This window comes from Mytilus edulis, chromosome 13 (genome assembly GCF_963676685.1).
Source record: "Mytilus edulis chromosome 13, xbMytEdul2.2, whole genome shotgun sequence".
Taxonomy (NCBI): Eukaryota; Metazoa; Mollusca; class Bivalvia; order Mytilida; family Mytilidae; genus Mytilus; species Mytilus edulis.
The window spans coordinates 23,225,888-23,245,898 of NC_092356.1; the positions used below are offsets into that span (position 1 = coordinate 23,225,888).

Genomic DNA, 20,011 nt, shown 5'->3' on the forward strand with positions numbered 1-20,011 from the left:
CAAGAAACAATGATATAGTTGAAGAATTGGACAACCCTAAGAGCGCCCTCTATTAGTTACTGTGAAAAATGTGGATGACGCTGAGATGTCATTTTAGATCTTTTAAACCGACGAGATAAAAATGAACATCTGAAAACACCATGAAACAGCCACAAAAATTAAAGTCATCCTGTTTTTCTTATTGAGAAAATGAAATTAATAACAAACATATGCCTAACAGATAAAGAAGATGTGAGAAAAGTAGAAATTAGAATTTCTCATCCACATAGTTGCTAAACACCGTGACCCAAGAATATATTAGCTGTGAATGCTGTTATCTTGGATGTATTTCATAATTTCCACATGCGGGGATGCACAGTTTTAACAAGTTGTATAAGATTTATAACGAGAAAACCATTGGGAACCATTTACCCATGCCAGGCCTGATAATAATATACATTTATTTTTCAAATTAAATAAATTACGACTGTCTTTTTGAACTATGACACCACGGTGAAATATTTTATTATTAATTGAAGTAATGTTTTTAATGAAATGGTTGGATGTTGTAACACTCAATCATAATTAATGCAAAGTAGTTATAGGAGCAAAATTCCTGCACATCTTTTAATTGAGCAAGTTTGGGGAATTATATAAGCTTTACCAATACCAGTACTAGTATTGGCATTGAATAACGACTTGACAACTCTTTTCCCCAAGAGGACATCTGATTTCATTAGTACTAGTACTATGGGACCGATCACTCATCTTAGGTGGGGTATGATTTATTTTCTCTCAGTGCAAACAACTTGTTTCACTTTAAAAACAATTCTCAATGGAACCAAACATTTATCTTTTTGGGGAATGCTTGATTGATCTTGGTTTTTTTTCTGGATACAGAGACAATCTTTCTTATTTTCCTTTATGATATATTACCACATATTTGCACTTCCCTCCTGAAACAATCTTTTTTTCTAAAAACAAAATGATTCAAACACCCGTTTTTGTTTAAGTGAGAACCTATCCCAACCCCTTAAACAGACATGCTTCCATGCATACAAGATGCCGTGCTCCCGGAATAACTTAAACAATGTACATTTGATTACAAACTATTCAGAAAATTCCAAAATTCTTCATCTTTTAGGGAGTCAGCATTAACTTTAAGGAGCGTATAATATGTTGTTTTTTTTAGTCAGAAATTTTTTTTCGCGAACAAATTCATTTTGTTTTTCAACGCGATCACTCGGATTTTTTTCTCTCAATATTTAACACCATAAGGTAGGGGTGGGAGGGGGCCGAGGGGGGGGGGGTCATTATAGAAAAAAATAAGTAGTTAAGTGACCGTTTCCTTTTAAATTTTTCTCTGTACACATTTACTTTGGTAATTCTAGAAAAAATTTAAATCCGTGCAGTCATCTTTTCTTTCAGACTCATATATATACAATGTATGTTGGGTTGATGTTTAGACGAGTTATGTATATATATAGACCGCATTAAAATATAGACTGTGGGAAAACATGGACAAGTGTGATCACCAATTGATTTAGTTATCACTTTATTTCACACTTGATTAGTTTTAAATTACCAGTTAATTTAGCAATGACCATCCGTTTAATATAAGAGACATATCGAAGTAAGAAATTAATTTGAGAAATATACAACGAAACAGATGATAACGGTTTTCAATCAGTGTAATAAACAACAAATCAATTTCCACGACTTCATGTCTAAAGGCATTTTATAATTTCCGATAAAAAAAGAAGTTCTTTCACAGTTCTATCTTTGGTTTACTAATTTGAAAGGACATGACAATGTTCTTAATTTGTCTTTCTGGCTGTTTAAGTAAATCTGATAATAATAGTAGCAACGCGACTCATCAATTTTGTTCCGAATGAAAAGGCTTCGGTGAAATTGACAACGTTATATAAACTACTTGTATGGTTTCCGTCTGATCTTCTTGCCAGAAGAGCTAAATTGATGGTATGTTTTTGTAAGAACGTTATCTCCACCCTACAAAAGACGTACAAGATTTATTTCATCGGGGCTTAATTTATTTTCAAACTGTTTTATTCGAATGTCTGGCTTCTATAAGGCCGAAGAGCGGATTCGGATAACGAAAATGGATCGATCACGAAAAAGGCGACTTCCGTAGAGGTTTTTCCTTTCAAACAAAACTTGGCATCAATTAATAATGCTTTTAAGATTAGATAATAAATTGAAGTTAGCAAGTGCACATAGTAACAATTAAACAGGAAGAAACCAATAAAAAAGGGAAAAAAAGAAACCTTCTTTGTTTTGCCTAACATGACATTTTTTATTATTATTATTAATAATATCAAATTATTCATTTTGGCAATGTAGAGAAATAACTGTAAATTATAAATAAAAAATTTAAGTTGGTTTTTATTTATTTTCGAATTGTTTGAGTCTTTTATTTTTTTGGTATTTTAGCTATATTTTTGTAATTTTAACATAACTGAATTATATTCACTAGGATTTTTTTCATGCTTCTTACAAAAACGCCAGCATTATTTCTTGACATAGATCATCACATATGCATGGGTAGCTTTATCCCAAGCATATGATTACAACGTGTTTTTTTTTTTAATTTAAATTAATTGGTATTGACCACCAACATATAAACATACTTGATTGAATGTCCGATTAGACTTTTTTATAGTGTTAAACGCATGTTTCTGTCACTACAAACCATCATTGTAAGCTATTATCTTCTTCAAATACTGGCATTAACCTATCTTCAGCATGTATTGTTCACCTGGAGCCCAGTCGAATCCCTAAAAAATAAAAAAATAAATATTTGCATTTTTCTGATTTTTGAGCTAGAGTGGACCATGTTGAAAGTCTAGGATCCGACATAATAACCTAAACAATAAGCCTTGATGTGTACAACTGTCGTTTGTCTTTCTATCTATATCTGTCCATTCTTTCTCTCTTTCTTTTTTTTCTGAATGAATAATACAAACAATGGTTCATTTTGTCGTGATAATCTGATTACTCACTCTCACAACTGATTTGAAGATAACGAGCAGAATATATAAAGATATACCCAATCAAAGAGAAAAAGACTTGGGTGTTGTTTTCATTATTGACTATTAACCTGTGAACATAAAACGGGGTTGTATGTCTAACAAAACATTGAACGTGTTATTAAGGTGACAAAGGAACCATTTAAGCCATCTACCTGATATTTTCCTCCCTGAAATAATAGATTTCAATGACAGTTATGTTTTTTAAAATCATGGGAAAACTGCTGATTGACTTGAAATTGATGTGATGTCGATTTCAGAGATACCGATTTCACCGTTCGATATATTTGACACTTCATTATAAAGTTCAAGATTTTCGATATATTTGACATTTCACTATAAAATTCAAGATTTCATTGATATAAAATTCAAAATCTGGATTGTCATCATATACAGAACAATGAAATCATTAATTATTATTATCATATACATATACATGTGTATTCAAGACACAAAGTAAACAAAAGATAAAAAATACCCTAAAATTCTCCCAACTAGAGGTACAAACAATTAGCATTTTTAATGCATCTTGCACCTGAGATCACCCCTAGTTTTTTGGGGGGTTCGTGTTGTTTATTCTTTAGTTTTCTATGTTGTTTCATGTGTGCTGTTTTTTGTTTGTCTTTTTCATTTTTAGCCATGGCGTTGTCAGTTTGTTTTAGATTTACGAGTTTGACTGTCCCTTTGGTACCTTTCGTCCCTCTTTTGCAATGCCTTTAATGCAACATTTACTGACATTATATAATTACTTCTATTATAATATATTTATTTGAAAAGAAGACGACATTTTTGTTTTTAGGGACCAGCTGAAGCATGCATCCGGGTGTTGGATTTTCTCATTGTGTTGACGACCCATTTTAGGCAAATTTGTTGTTGATATCAACTTTGAAGACAATCTTTTTAACTTTTATAATTTCTTTAGAATGAAATTCAAAACAGTGTGGCTGTGGCCATTGATTGACACATTAAATTCATCCATTGACTGGGACAATTTACATGAACGTTTGTCTGTAACGACCACTGTTCACGACGTACCTACGATAGACATTTAAACTGTGGGGTCACCAAAGGTTTCTTAACGCCTTTAATTATAAAATAATTCAAAAAATTAATCAGGAATAACCTTTATGTTTTGATTTATATAATTGATATAAATCAAAACATCGTGTTATTTCTGATTAGTTTTTCGAATTACTTTATTAAGGTGTTGAGAACCTTTGGTGACCCCATAGTATAAGTGTCTTTAAAAAGTACATAGTGAGCAGTGGTCGTTATATACAAACGTTCACCTAAATTGTCCCAGTCAATGGATGAATTTAATGTGTCAATCAATGGCCACAGCCACACTGTTTTGAATTTCATTCCATTTGGCAAGGGTTTTAGCGTAGCTTTACCAGAAAGGGTCAATTTAATATCCAAGGGATTTGATGACAGTAATGTCTAATGCATGATTGTGTTAAAACCCCGGTTTGGTCAAACTAAAGACTTAAAATCAGCTAAACGTTTTAATAACGTTGTGTTGTTAAGGGAATATTAAGCTTCTCAATGATCAAAATTAGTGTTTGTCAAACTGCTATATAACCAGTGTAATTTTTCTGATAAAATGGTTGGTTTATTTTTTTTTTATTTTTTTATATTTTGGTTAAAGGGTCAAAGTAAATGCTTTGTAAAATTTTTAGGAAAATTAAACGAGCCAAATTAATTTTAGTTAAAGTGTTGGGTACCACCTTAAGGAGTAAGAGCACAATCTGCATGGTCGGCTCGAAGTCAGAATAGTGTGTCCGGGTAAGGTGGCATATCTTCATACAGACTGTCGTTACCTTGTGAACAAGCAAACTTGAAGCTTCTCGTTTGCATGACCTATCCTAACCCTTGTTCTGTTAATTGCTGTGTTAGGTTCCTGTCTTATCGTTAACTTTATATTTTGTTCAAGCGACTTTATTGCATATTTTCGAAGCATGCAACCCCATAAAATAGTTTGCCAACATAACGCACAAGCTGTATCTTGCAAAATTCTTAACGTCACAATTATCTAATCCTTTATATTCACTTATATTGTTAATTAGTCTTAATCTATACATATCACCGTATGCAAACTGAACTTTTAACATTGATAGAAAGATACATAGTTATCTTAAATAGTAGACTAAGTTTGGAGATTCCTCTCAATGGTAATGTCTATCATATCATAGCAACGTTTGACTATAGCCATGAGGAGAGATCTTTCGTGGCTCCTCTACTTTAAAAGGGTTATCTTGTTTGACTGTGTCGCGTAATCCGTTTGCTGTCATCAGTGGACAGAAGTCGCACACCTTTCAAAGATAACGACACGCGGAAACGAATTTTCAATGTATACTGCCAAACCACCTAAGATCATTTATCATATAACTGTTCTATATCTATATCTTAAGAGACGTTTTGAAAAACCGGATAATTTATTTGAATTTTTCCTTATAAACAATTTGTAAAAAGAAACTATTTGTATAAGACATTCGCCCCTGTTATGGTGAAGTTAAATTTATGTGTGGTTTTCAAATGGTTAAATTTAGTCCTTTTTAAACAAATTTAAACAAATATGGGAGATATCAAGAAGATTTAGCGGGTTAGTAAAACTTTCTTTCTTACACCAAGAAAAAGTTATTGCTTTTGTATAAACATTCAAAGATATTGAGAAAATATTGTATTTTAATTTCATTTCATTACATTAAATTGATAAAATTAAATTGATAAAAGAGCGTCAGGGTTAAATGGTCATCATAAAACTATCATATCTAATAATTGAAACTTGTTATTGCTAATAACAAAGAATATATGTAATAAATTGAATTACATATATTTGAACTCGTCCTAAATATGCCTGAAGTATTTGCCACTGGACATTTAAGTAACTAACACAACAATCTTATTTTGCAATGTTTGACTGAAATGTATCACAAAGTATAATGACATGTTTTGTTACAAGTATTGGAATCTAGACCAAGCAAAGTTGTATTGATAAGTTTTTTTTTCCTCTCAACTATAGACTGAGTACAGACCTTGTCAGGTTGTTTTATGTCTTGTGGTATACGTATTACTTGAATTACAGTAAAAGGTGCCAGTTTTATCTTAGCAGATGCCTATTTCGACCTGTCTCTTATATTTTGAAAAACGGTATGGAAAATAATAAACGCAGAAACCTCAAATAGGTATGTTTAGATTTTACAAAGAATCTCCGAAACAAGATAAGCATACGAATGTTTCGTTCGTCCGTGTATGGGAAAGTATGAAAGTGAAGACTGTATTTCCTGTCTTAAATGAGCGAATAATTTCACAACTTATGTTAACAAGGAAAGACACAGGAGGAAGTAAATGTCTCTTAATTGACGAAATAACTATTATATTATAAAGAAAGTTGAAAAGATAGCAAGGGGCCAAATGTCAATTCTTCCTCCTGTATAACTTCCCTATAACGAAAACTTATTTTGAAATTGAAGGTCGAAAAAAGAAAATTGTCATTTTTCATGTATTCATAAACATGAATTTAGTTAGTCCGTCTCACGGTTACAGACAAATAAAGTTTTGTTTTATTTTATTATCTGTTTATAAATTTAAATATACTTGTAATACATGTACCATTGCAGTTAATATACATGTAATTAAATTTGCCATCTCCCTTTTACACATAATGAAGTTAGCTATGAAATGCAATGAACAAAATAAAAAAATTGAAAACAACACGTTATTTATTTCTTGCGTCACACACACTGGAAATTCAATATATTATGCACATTGACCTATAATGATTTACTTTTATAAATTGTTATTTTGATAGTTGTCTCATTGGCACTGACACCACATCTTCCCATATCCGGTCTAGATTTAGTGCGTGAACAATTTTGTCTTTATAACCTTGTGTTTACATGCATGTTTCAAGACCAGATACACACGTGCTCTCCTTTAAAGCGCAGGTATATCTTCATAAATCATATTTTTGCTCAGAAGGAAAAGTAATGAATGCTATATACATAAAAGCAATTATTTAGTCTTTAGTCGAAAAGAGGTCGCTGTAGGTCCAGGCGGCTATCTGAATGAATAGACACCAGTTATTTCTACATGACCAATAGTAATTTTGTCTATTTATTAACTTTTTAATTTTGATATAATAATCATGTCCTTTTAATGGTCTGATAATTTCATCATAAGGTCCAGTAGTTTGGTCGTTCCATTAGCGCCTAAAACTAAATTGTTCTTTTGTCTAACAAAGAAAATAAAACAGAAAAGAGAATAAAACACGTAAAAAGACCCATTCTCTGTAAATTTACATGTTTTGAAGCTTCATTTAATAATCCTGACCCAAGAAAACATTTTGGTACTTTGTTTATCTATGCGATGTTATTACAGCCTTTTGGTTATTATTATTGCCAAATTAAACGACCATAAAAAGATGATTTGGTTATGATCACAAGGTTTTTATTGGATGACCGAGTGATGAGTAAGTTAAATATACCCAACATTAGTAATCAGGACACCCGAACATGTTATTAAGTTAAGCAAGGCGTATGTTATAACTCCTCCTACTTTCGTGAAACGTGTCCACACATTGAATGTAAGTTTGGATACAGATGAAACTAAAAAAAAAGAAAAGGAAAAACTCAGGTTTTTTACTATAATTTTGAATTGTATCTAATTATATTCACGTCCAGTGGTACATAATTTATGAGACCTTACCAAAAAAAAGTTAATCGTTGAAAATAGAAAAAAGTACCTATAAAAAAAACAAGAAAAAGAGGTGGGTGGAAGGGTGTGAAAATGTACCGATGTAACTTGTTTGATCCAACATTTTAAAGGCACAGACTTCTTCTCTTTCTGGAAAAAACAGGATTTTTTTTTTCAATCACAAACAGGAAAAAGATTTGAGTTTAAAAGTCAATCTGGTTTTGATTGTTTTTTTTCAAATTTTATTGATTGAAATATATTGTTTTGTTTCATTGTATACTTTATTTTTAATCGAATTAGAATAAAATATGCTTCCTATATAATAAGAATATGGGGCTACTTTAATATACTCGATCTTAAGCTTTCCATGTTGTTGTTATGGGAAGTTGGCGCAGTCGTCGTGAACACGTTAAAATGAAGGGTTATTCAGGTGTTCCGGTCATAACAATATCTTGCAGCTTACGTAGATGGCACCCGTTTTAAACAAAGAAGATAATCATGTCCAAACTATTTTTTTATTTCAATAATGAACACTGGACACTTTTAATTTGCAAAACACTCATTTGCAAATCCGCCGCCGCCTCAAACAAGAGCTACAATATCATGTATATAACCAAAATGTGCAGAATTACATGGGATTCAATAATTTCATTGGTTTTCTACAGTTACTTTCATATTTATTTTGCAATTTGAATTATAAAAACATGGGATTTTCAATATCCCATGGGACAGGGCAAAATCCCATGGGATTTACCATTATCCCATGGGATTTTGGTTAAATCCCATGGGATTTTTTTTGGTCCCATGGGATTATTGTAGTCCCATGGGATATTTGTTGTCCCATGGGACAAAAAAAATCCCATGGGATTTTTATTATCCCATGGGATTTTTATTATCCCATGGGATTTTTAATATCCCATGGGACAAATTAAAATCCTATGGGATTCTAATTGTAAATATATAGATATAAATAAACAGTAATGTGTATGTTACAATGTATTCTATTTGGTAGTAAATTATTATAAGATGAATCTTTTTAATTGAATATCTTTTTTTCTTGGGAAATGTTAATTTAGCATATTGTTCTTTAACTGTTCAAAACTAAACTTTTAAACAACAAAGCAGATAATGTAAGTATCAATATATGTTTATTCATGAATTATAGAATACTTTCTTGAAACACAATTATTTGCCATTTGAAATCAATAAAAACTCTATTGTTAGGCTTAACATACTAGTAGCTATTTAAGTAAATCTATTTTTTTCACAATATCCCTCAACACAAAACATTAATAGTTTCTTATCATCCAGCATTGTTTGATGGTATAGTCCACTTTTTGGACATTCAGCACAGAACTTTGACATTATTGTGGTTTCAATATTTTTTTGAATTTAAAAGAACTTCAAATCATTGACTGAGTGATGAAAATAATAACTGATCCAACTTTTTTCTTTGAATTTATTCTGGTCTTGTTTCTATGTTTTCTCCATTTATTTAAGGTGGTGAATTTCAATCCTTCTGAAAAAGAACCAATAAAATCTAAAGCAATGGATTATACAAAATTGTTTTCATACATGTAGCAATAATATGATTTTCAATAAAAATAGCTATGCGGTATGGATTTTACTGATTGTTAAAGGTTGTCCAGTGTCATCAGTTGCTAACGGCCTACATCCTTTGGTCTCTGATGGAGGGTTGTCAAATTAGCAATATACCACATCTTCCTATTCTAATACCATATAACAATCAATTAATTTATTCTTCTTTATAAAATTTGGGTATTTTCCCAAGTTATATACATAATATATATATATATATACTGTAAATTCGGAATTAATGCAAGTTTTTTTTTATTGCAAAAAATGCAACGGAGTTGTAAACGCAATAATTTAAACTCGTATTATGAAATATTTTATATGGATTAAACAGGATTTTTCAAAATCGTAAAATTTAAAATCGCATTTAAGTCTAAAATGACAGAATCGCAATAATAAATGCACGCAATAATTTATGAATTAACAGTATAAAGATCAATGTTAAAAGTTAAAACTTTAGACAACTATAATAACATTCCATTATTCACAAGAATTTGCAATATATATTATACAAAATGCAGACAACAGAAACAATATTTCTTTAAGCTTTTGAAGTTCAGACAGATTTCAATTTGTGTTTTATTTCAATGAAAAAATACCTTGAACATATTGGAAATTATAACATTGATACAAACAAAATATGTATGTTTTATCCTTTTTTTTTGTGTTGTTGGCTTGCTGTCTCATTTTAATATACATTTAAACATACATCAATAATCTTCTTCTTTATTAAAAGTAAAAATGGGATATTTTTGATTTTGATATCCCAAAACATTATAGTTCTATCACATAACTTATTACCAAGTTCAAAAACACCAATGTGTTTGATATTAATTTTAAGACATGTATAAATGTTCCAGACCATATCAGTATTCGGATCTTACTTTTATGGTCCAGAACTTACAGTCCCACCATATGTGTACAGTCAGACCATTTAAGTATACTTGTACTGTCTGGTACCAGCTCAACCAAACCTGTGTTTTTATTTTAACTGCAATTAAACTTTTTGTATTAATCTATTAAAGATTTCAGTTATGTTGATCTGTACTGTACATTTGTTTGTAATAAACTTGACCAACTTCTTAAAATTGGGCAGACTGTATGCGTACAGTCCAAATACTTGTTTGTTCTGGAACATAAACATGATTAACAAGCATTTGGCAGGATGTCATGCTAAAATCCCATTAATATTAGTACTAAATTTTGAGTATATACATGTAAATCCACAAGTTACTTACTGAAATTCATGGTGAACACTCACCAAAAACTTACAATTTAGAGGAAAGACTGGAAAGATGAATGCAGTAACACTATCAAAACAGAGCATAAAACTTACCGAAAAACAAGATGTTTTACATTTATCCAGGAGCAGGATAATTGAAAAGTTGTTTTTTTCTTTCTCTGCTGTCCATCATATAACCTTTGAATTCATTCATGCAAAATATGAAAATCTGCAAAGGTAAGACCAAGAACCTCAACTTATCCACATTTTGAATTTTGAACTGCATACTTGTCCTTTTCATCTTGCTGACAACCTAAACATAAAAAAATGATAAAAACATAATTCTAGATTGAATTTGTGTTTTTATTTTTGTTGGTACATGTACAAACAATTTTCCCAACTTTAAAACGAAAACATCATCACCAAAGAGGAGGTCATACTAACCTCCGAAATATTTAAACAAACCGAAATTATTACTTGATTAAGATCTTGTCGTAAATTAATGACATAGATACTCTTATTTTTGAAAACTTGATGTCTATTGCATACTTATATTCCTTTGTACGAGAGTATGCATATTAAGATGGACTCCATGGACTTTAATGCAAGCATGATTAATTTTACAGTCACTGACAGTTTTTCAGCTCTATGTGTACATTTTGAGAGAATCTTGCAATACTGTATATTCTGATATTCAGAACTTATTGTGAGGTTTTTATTAATACAACTGAAAGCTGTATCTCGTTTTCATTTCTGATACATATTTATGAGCTGAAGACCAGTGCCGAATTTTTCTCACTGCATTGAAGACCCATAGGTGACCTTCGGCCATTGTCTGCTCTTTGATTGGGTTGTTGTCTCTTTGTCAAATTCCCAGTTTCCACTTCCCATTTTATATCATGTATGCTGATTTTTCTTAAATTACAATATTCAATCATGCAATTTTGTCTATTATTGAAAATACGATAAGCAAAAATAAATGCACAAAAAATTTAACATTGTTATATATATGTAAAAGACTTTTTTTTAAATTCAAAACAGTTGCCTACACTGTTAATTTCCTTGTTTGATTTCATATTTTTAAAGCCTTTATAGCTAGCTAGATGGTATGCCGGGGCGGATCCAGCCATTTTAAAAAGGGGGGTTCCCAACCCAAGACAAAGGGGATGATCCTATATTCATTTGATTTGTTTTATTGTCTCATACAAGAATATATATGGTTTGACGGTGGGGATCAGGGATCCTGAAATTTTTTCACCTAACCACTGGATGACAGGGGATCTCAACCATTTAAAAGTTTCTCAAACATGTTGGGGTGGGGGTGAACCCCATGGACTCTCCATATATTTCCTTTGATTTGTTTTATTGTTCTATACAAGAATATATAAATATGGTTTAGGGGTGGGGATCTTGACCGTTTACAAGTTTTCAAACTAGAGGGGGTGGGACTTCACTTTTATTTTATTTCATTATTAATTTTATTGTCCCCGACAAGAATATATATGGTTTAGGGGTGGGGATCTGGATCGTTCACAAGATAATAGCACATTCTCAAATTGAACAGAGTGGGGTAACCCCCAAAGACCTCCTTTTAATTTCATTTGATTTGTTTTATCGTCCCATTCAAGAATATATATGGTTTAGGGATGGTGATCTGGACCGTTTACAAGATAATAGCATATTCTCAAATTGAAAGGGGTGGGGATTACCTCCCATGGACTCACCCTCCCTTCTTTCTTCCCCCCGAAATACCTTTTAATAAGCCCCAATGCACAGATAGTTCACAGTATTTTCCCTTGATTTACACTAAAGAATATACACTATACAGGTGTAATTTTTTTTTTAAAAGATAATACAACTGATGACCACCATGACCACAGTGGTGGATCCAGAATTTTTCATAAGTGGGGCCCACCGACTGCCTAAGAGGGGCCTGCTCCTGCCATGACTCAGTGATTCCATATATAATCAACCAATTCTTTTCCCAAACAGGGGGCCCTGAACTCCTGATTCCCCCTTTTTTTTCCTCATTTCAATCACCCTGATATAAATTTAGTTTTATCACTTACAATAGGAATGGTTTGAATTCCCCAATAATTCTTATATACCATTATTATAATATCAACATATTTCATTTTTGATAAATGAAAGGCAAAAGTTTTCTATGGGTAGAAATGGATAGTGGGAAGCTTTCAGATTCACACCATGCCGGTGGCTGTGTTCAAAGTGCTGGGTTTTTATGACCCTCGTTGTTTGCGGACTAACTATTTAGGCCAGTGGTGGATAATAGTGTGCGTGCATTAATCTTCTATACCTTCTTAATCAATATATTCAAATACTGACGGCAAGTGTTGTAATGATGTATCAATGTCTTTTTGAAATCACCGTGCTATTTACATGTGGGATCGAGAATGCAGGGGAAGGAAACTTGTCAATTATGTTTATTTCTAAGCCAAAATAAAATGTGCCGCCGTAAAATTAACCTTGGGTAATAACAGTGCATGTAAGGCTCGTCTCGGAGGGGTATTTTTTTTTTCTGTCTTCTTTTTATGCCCCACCTACGATAGTAGAGGGGCATTATGTTTTCTGGTCTGTGCCTCCGTTCGTTCGTCCGTTCGTTCGTCCTGTTTCAGGTTAAAGTTTTTGGTCGAGGTAGTTTTTGATGAAGTTGAAGTCCAATCAACCTGAAACTTAGTATATATGTTCCTTATGGTATGATATTTCTAATTTTAATGTCAAATTAGAGTTCTTACCCCAATTTCACGGTCCACTGAACATAGAAAATGATAGTGCGAGTGGGGCATCCGTGTACTGGGGACACATTCTTGTTTTAGTTATATTTTTAATAACTTACACTTTTTTCCATTATTCTCTTTCTTTCACTATTCTTTATTCCTTTTTTTTCTTTGTCCTTTGTTCTCTATTCTGTTAATTCACATCCATACCCTCTTATGTGTATGTGGACTTACTGTAGTTTATTTTTTAGTTCTGGCAGAGATATTAGATACAATATATATGTCTCTGGTTCTGGTATTATGCGATAAGTCAATTTCTTTTTCATGCAGTGTCATGAAATATAATGGTTTTATGCATATCAGCCAAGATTGTGCGCAACATTTTAATAAACAATTCAACACTATATACACGTTATGTGAATTTTATTAAAATCGATGAAGAACATGAATTTGGCAGCTAGTGCCCCTTAAACAGGTAAAGTTCAATTAACAAATTCTGATCTACTGGCATTCAACACCAAATTACTTACTTGCTGTATATTGATAAATGTGATTGATAAATGTGATTGTATATTGTCAATACCTCAACATCGAGAATACGTCATGTGAGGTGTTGGTCGCTACGTTTGATACGGGGTCAAAGGTTGCGGCTTCGAGACAGAGAAAAACATCCAGGTAAAAAGTGTAGAATTTTGTTTTTGAAATTTTGATTTGTAAATTTTCCTAAAAAGTACTTAATTCCGTTCATCTAATTGTAAATTTTCCTAAAAAAAGTACTTATTTCCGTTCATCTATTATGGGTATAAACTAAACTGAACAAGAAAAGTATTAGTAAACAGACAGAAAGTCCGACGTTGAATTAATTATTTTACAATTAATTGTTTAATTATATGAGAGAATGTTTTAGGCGAATTTTCTTTAATTACAGATAAATGTATTTTAGGTTCAGGAAATGATTTATTCTTCGGGTACGTCTAAACAACCGCTCAGGACCTCCTGAGTGCACTCAGGACATACAAAGTGCACTCAGGACATACAAAGTGCACTCAGGACCCATTACCGTAATCATATCTGCACACATGAACCCCCCCGGAACCCCCCCCCCCTCTGGATCCGCGCCTGAATCGAACTTAGATAGATATGTTAATTCTTATAAAATAATGAGGGCACGTGTCACTGATTACACAACTACTGAGCCATGAATTATCCAATCAACAAAATTGATTGGATTATCTTTATTGTTTTTTTGGAATTGTATTGTTTAGTTCAGTTTTACCTTTAACATGAATTTGCATATAGAAAAAATAAAACATATATCTCATTCGATGTGCTTTTTCAGTTTATTTTTCATGATGACGGGTAAATTAATTTGTTGTGTTTTGCAGTTCAGGAATAAAGAAAATTATTTTATAGTTGCGTTTTTTTTTTCTGTAACAAGTTCGATTTTTGTTTTTCAGTGTGATTCTTTTCTCTATCTCTCTCTCTCTAAATCAAGTTTTTAAACAAACACAATGTTGACTGAATATCAAATTTTATTACATTTGTATATCTTTATTCTCAACAAACCATTATACAAGAGAAGACAATTATGTACAATATTCAGTTTAACCTTAACGAAAATCTGTGCACGAAGACTTAGTCGTGGTTTGAACGGATTTCGTGTCAATAAACTGTCTTCGAAATAGTCTTTCTTTGTTAATGTTTGTGTCATTTTGGTCTTTTGTGGATAGTTGTCTCATTAGCAATCATACCACATCTTCTTTTTAAAATTTCTCGCTACTACAATCTAACTTACATATTTTTTAGAAATAATTATACCCAAAATATCATAATTTTCAAAACACGGAGATGAAAACGGAGACAAGTTCATTTTCAGAATTTATTTTCGCATTGAAATTCGTTTCAGGCTTGTGAAACTGGACAAAACGACTTTAATTAGAGAAAAAAAACTTAATAAAAACGGATTTCTTAAAATATTCGTATAACTCAAAAATAAAATTCCTGGACAAGTTCGATAAAAATGAGAAATAACATCTAACTACATGTATATGAGTTTGATTGTTTGAAAAGTACGGCTTTTACCGTTTAGAACGGATTCCATATACAAAACTTTAATTAATATAAATTCTTTTAAAGTATGAACATTTATAATTATTTCCCTTTTCAAACTCGTGCAAAGAATTAATTACTGGTCCAGGACATGATAATAAAATTAAGAATAAAACTTAAAAATTTATGGAACGAAATTTTAATAAAAGACGAAAATCTTAAAACATCGTGATATTCATTCTAGACGTCACAATATTACTTCCCGCATGGTCACACTGTACTAACAACACAATGTATAAAACAACAATAAAGATAATCCAATTAATTTTGTTGATTGGATAATTCATGGCTCAGTAGTTGTGTAATCAGTGACACGTGCCCTTATTATTTTCTAAGAATTACAAATTCTACCAAATTTAACTCTAAAATAAGAAGCGTATAAAGAATATATGCATCCATCCTGTGTGCGATGACTATAAAGGGTCCTGAGTGCACTTCGTATGTCATGAGTGCAATCAGGAGGTCCTTCAAGCGGTGTTTAGACGTACCGTTATTCTTCTGGAAGCTTCAATTTTTTCTTATCAATAACTTTTACACAAGGAGACATTTTTTTTTTTGACAGCATGAACACCAGTTAATGAGCAAACACAAATTAAGAACGAAAATCGTTTACAATTAAATTTTATAGAAGGAAAAAAGGGGGGGGGGGTAATAAACAAATTTTATTTACGCTCACATACTTTTAAACAGATTTGCATATGTAAGCTCTCTATAGTTAATGTTAAATTATTTCAGGAGTTTTGAAAAAAAGAATATTATATACAGTTTAATTTCGACTAAAATAGTGATTCTTTTTATAGATTTGGTACCTCAGTTTCGACTCAACATTTCATTTTGAATTGTTAGATGGCAAACTCTTTAGGCGAATATTGTATCTGTTCTTTATTTAATTATGGTGATATTGGCGATAATATTCATTATAACAAGGCCTTGTACAAATCCTAATTATGCAGGGTTTCACAAGTTGATCTCCAAGCGGCCCACATTTAACATATAATAAGATCTATATTTTTCAACGTTTTCAAAATGAAATAACTTGAATTGAAAATTTCCCAACTGTGAAAATTTGTTATTTCTAAACGTCTTTAATTATTATTTCGGGAAAAAAAAATATTTAGCATATTCATATATTTTCATAATTTTTTCCGAGGAAACCTTTTTTTTGCAAAGTTTACTTCTATATGTTTTTAAACATCACCAGCGACTTATTCTCTGCCATCACCAATTAGTCCTAATTATTAAAGATCAATTGCCCAAATTCAAATGATGATTGGTATATCGTATTGAATATGACCATCGGTCATCCGTGACGTATCCCAAATAACGACGCATGCCGATAGATAGATCATAGTTTATTAATTAGCGTCTCGCAATTTAAATTTCATCAAGCAAAGTAAAGTTGGAGAACAGAAACGAGAAACTCAGAAAACGACCTCATAAAAATACTCCGAGCGTCGTCACTACTTTATTATGATCTCTTATATATACGGAGAAAGACTTAAAACTAGCAATTTCCTGGATTTTATAGTGAGTCCGTGCATGTGTAGAGACACATATAACCATCCTCGTTTTTTAGATAAATTGATTCAAAGTTGACTGATATGCATAGGTTTACTTCTAAGTTTGTTTAGTAAGAGGTTGTAAAATGTCCAGTGGCAAATACTTCAGGACGACACAATAAAATAGTTGTGTCCATACCCGTAGCCAGGGGCGGGGGGTTTCGGACGAACCCCCCCCCCTTGAAAACAAATAAGCACTGTTAAAGTCAATGTTCTGTTCGAATTGTGACTGTTAAAGTCAAGTTTGTGAGTCCAACAAACCCCCCCTCCCCCCTTGGAAATTCCTGTCTACGGGCCTGGTGTCTTAATGCATCCATAAAAAATTACTATTAGAACACTCCGTCAGTTGTAAAAGTGATTGATACAAATAAAATAAATTTCGAATGATGTAAACGTGTGGGTTGTGTGCGTATTTGCGGAAAAGACCAAGTTCAACAGTCTGTCATACGTAAAAACTCTGCAATAAAATTATCTGAGAATATATGCATTCTCTATAAGTAAAACACATGGCGCATTATGTAAATTTTTAAACTAAATTGACTAAAAGTGTCACAAAAATGTGCCGTTTTCATTCAATCCTGCGTTTCTATAATTTGTATTTATATGTATAAATACTGTATAAAAAATCGGAATCGGCGTGCATCAGACTTACAAATTCAATAAAAGACAGCTTAACAATCAGTGAAAAAGTTACCGGGGTTCTTGAAGCAGAATCAACAAAACCTGTCTTGTGAAAGGACAAGACGGGGACAAGCCATAAAAAACACATTAATATTAGACCGATTTCTATTGAAATCAGCTTCCCATACATCAGTTGATGTTTTTTTAGTTTTTATGGCGGGAGACAAGAAAAATGGGACGGGAGAATGGAGAAAGATATCCCCTGTCCGACCATTCATAAATCTATAACTGTAAAAGTGACGACATCAAAATTAAAATCTATTCTGTGTTTTTGTGGCAAAAAGCATTGTGCATAAATTTTATATTAGTTGGTTGAGGAAGACTATTCTAAAGTAAGAGAATGGAAACCAATTTTGTAAAAACAGACGTACACTATAATACGTACATTCGGATCAACGTACAAACAGACAAAGATACAACTTAATGCCCCCTTTGCTACAGCGGGGGCATAAAAATGTACATTTATGAAATAAAATAAAACTCCGCGAAACTTAATGAATTGTTTTTGCACATAGACGTTATGGATAAACGTGACGTCATATAATGAAAACTAACAAACTGAAGGTCATAACGTTACTTGTACGATTCAAATTTTGATAAAATTACACCAAAACGGCAAATTTGAGGTAGGTGTTGTTTTATTTTCGATAATATTGTAGTTATCGAACATTGGTTATTCAAAGCAATTCAAAATGGCGGGTCCCTCCTTTTTTCAATTATTTGAATTCGAGTTATCTCCCTGTGTACGCAAACCTTACCTTAAACCAGTTACTATACAAATCTTGAAAAAACGATGTACATGTACTTTTTAATATTTTTAAAACAAATTACGAAAACGTTTAGTGTAAAAATCACCGAATATAAATGTTTCTTTCTTGCAGGTTTTGGCATTTGTAAATAACATTAACGTTTTGGAATTCTAATGCAAAAGACAGTCGATTCAAACTGAAATAACTTAATTCTTTAAAGATGGTTTGATTTTTTCAGAGACACATGTATTATATATGTCTCAATACATGTATTATATGTCTCTGATTTTATCAAAACAAAAATTACAAAATTATAAAATATGTTAGTTATCGAATGTATACCCTGAACTCTCACTATTATATATACATGTCCTAAGTTACTTAATGTCCTGTGTGCAACCAGGAGATCCTGAACGGTTTTTAAACGTACCATTATTTTATATGCATATATTCAAAGCTGTTCTTAATTATATGCATACTAGGTATCAGTGGCGGATCCAGGGGGGAGGGTTTCGGGGGTTGGAACCACCCCTTTTTTTGAACGATCAATGTATTTGAATGGGGACATATGGTTGGAACCACCCCCTCCCCCTTTTGTCCTGGGTTGAGACCCCCTTCTTTTCAAATGGCCGCAGAGGTATATTTATATATATATGTGTGTACCAGCCCCCCTCCTAAATCTTGGGAAACAAATGGTAGATTATATAGGGAATCACGGAAGCATGACTGGACGTGACCCCTCTAAGGCAGTCAATGAGTCCCCACTTATGAAAATTTCTGGATCAACCATTGCTTAGTTCTAGTTATCTTAGGTCCTAGTGTGAAATAATGCCAATAGGTCTTTTAAAACACATCTTTATTCATACATGTATATATACGTTTTCTCACGGATTTGTTCATGCAATATTGGAATTATGTTTACTCAATGCGCAATTAATGAAGTTTATATTTGCTACTTTTCTTCTTAATTTCATATAATTTTTTTTTTGATTTTTTTTCTTCGAAAAATTAGTGGTGTTGAAATAGGGAATGGACACAGATACCTTATCACATTTAACCAAACAAATGTTGTATAATGTCATCAATCTGTATTACACGTAGACAGGATGTTCTCTAGAAAACTATACGTTATACACACCCGAGAATACACGCACTGTCGTAATGGAAAATTACTGTATGTTATAGTTACCTGTAATCAGCTTTGCAACACCATGTCATGACAGTTCAAAAAAGATTTTCTTCAAATCAAATTGGAATATTCATTTTTTCTGTAAAATTTAAAACTTTAAAAAGTAGACTTTGACAAAATTATGAAATAGAAAGAATTGAACAATTTAAAATCGTATTTTAACAAAGATTTAGATATAATTTTACAACGATCCTAAAAAATAACCAAACAAACGTTGAATCAAACGATATGAACCTACGCAGTTTTATATTAAATACTGACACACACCAGTTTGCCATCTCAGTATGCAAGGCAAGGGTGCTTGGTGAGGTGCTGGAACTTGATGTACATGTATCATTAAGTTAATACATGGCAGTTCTGTTAGTATTGACTGCCTTTTTACAGAGACTTTCTATTCTTACTGTTATCAGTTAGTATAGACGGTTCCTGGCTTAGAATGATTCTCTGCTC

At 32.0% G+C, this 20,011-nt stretch overlaps 1 protein-coding gene and 1 long non-coding RNA gene across 3 annotated transcripts in view; one reads left to right on the top strand and one right to left on the bottom strand.

Annotated features, from left to right (window-relative positions):
* LOC139501167 (histone-lysine N-methyltransferase MECOM-like) overlaps positions 1–20,011 on the top strand; it is a 67,040-nt gene that overhangs the window by 10,019 nt on the left and 37,010 nt on the right. Inside the window, exon 1 of one of the 2 annotated variants that reach the window (XM_071290158.1) lies at positions 5,589–5,628. The exons of the other annotated variant lie outside the window; for it this stretch is intronic. The gene's annotated coding sequence lies outside the window, so the exon portion shown is untranslated. Of the gene's footprint in view, positions 1–5,588; positions 5,629–20,011 lie in introns of those variants that run through there. 2 annotated transcript variants of the gene reach the window in all.
* On the bottom strand, positions 8,851–12,999 carry LOC139501168 (uncharacterized). Its single transcript, XR_011658479.1, has 3 exons — positions 12,854–12,999; positions 10,654–10,852; positions 8,851–9,240 (listed from the first exon to the last, which is right to left on the bottom strand). It is a non-coding gene; the product is annotated as an uncharacterized lncRNA (long non-coding RNA).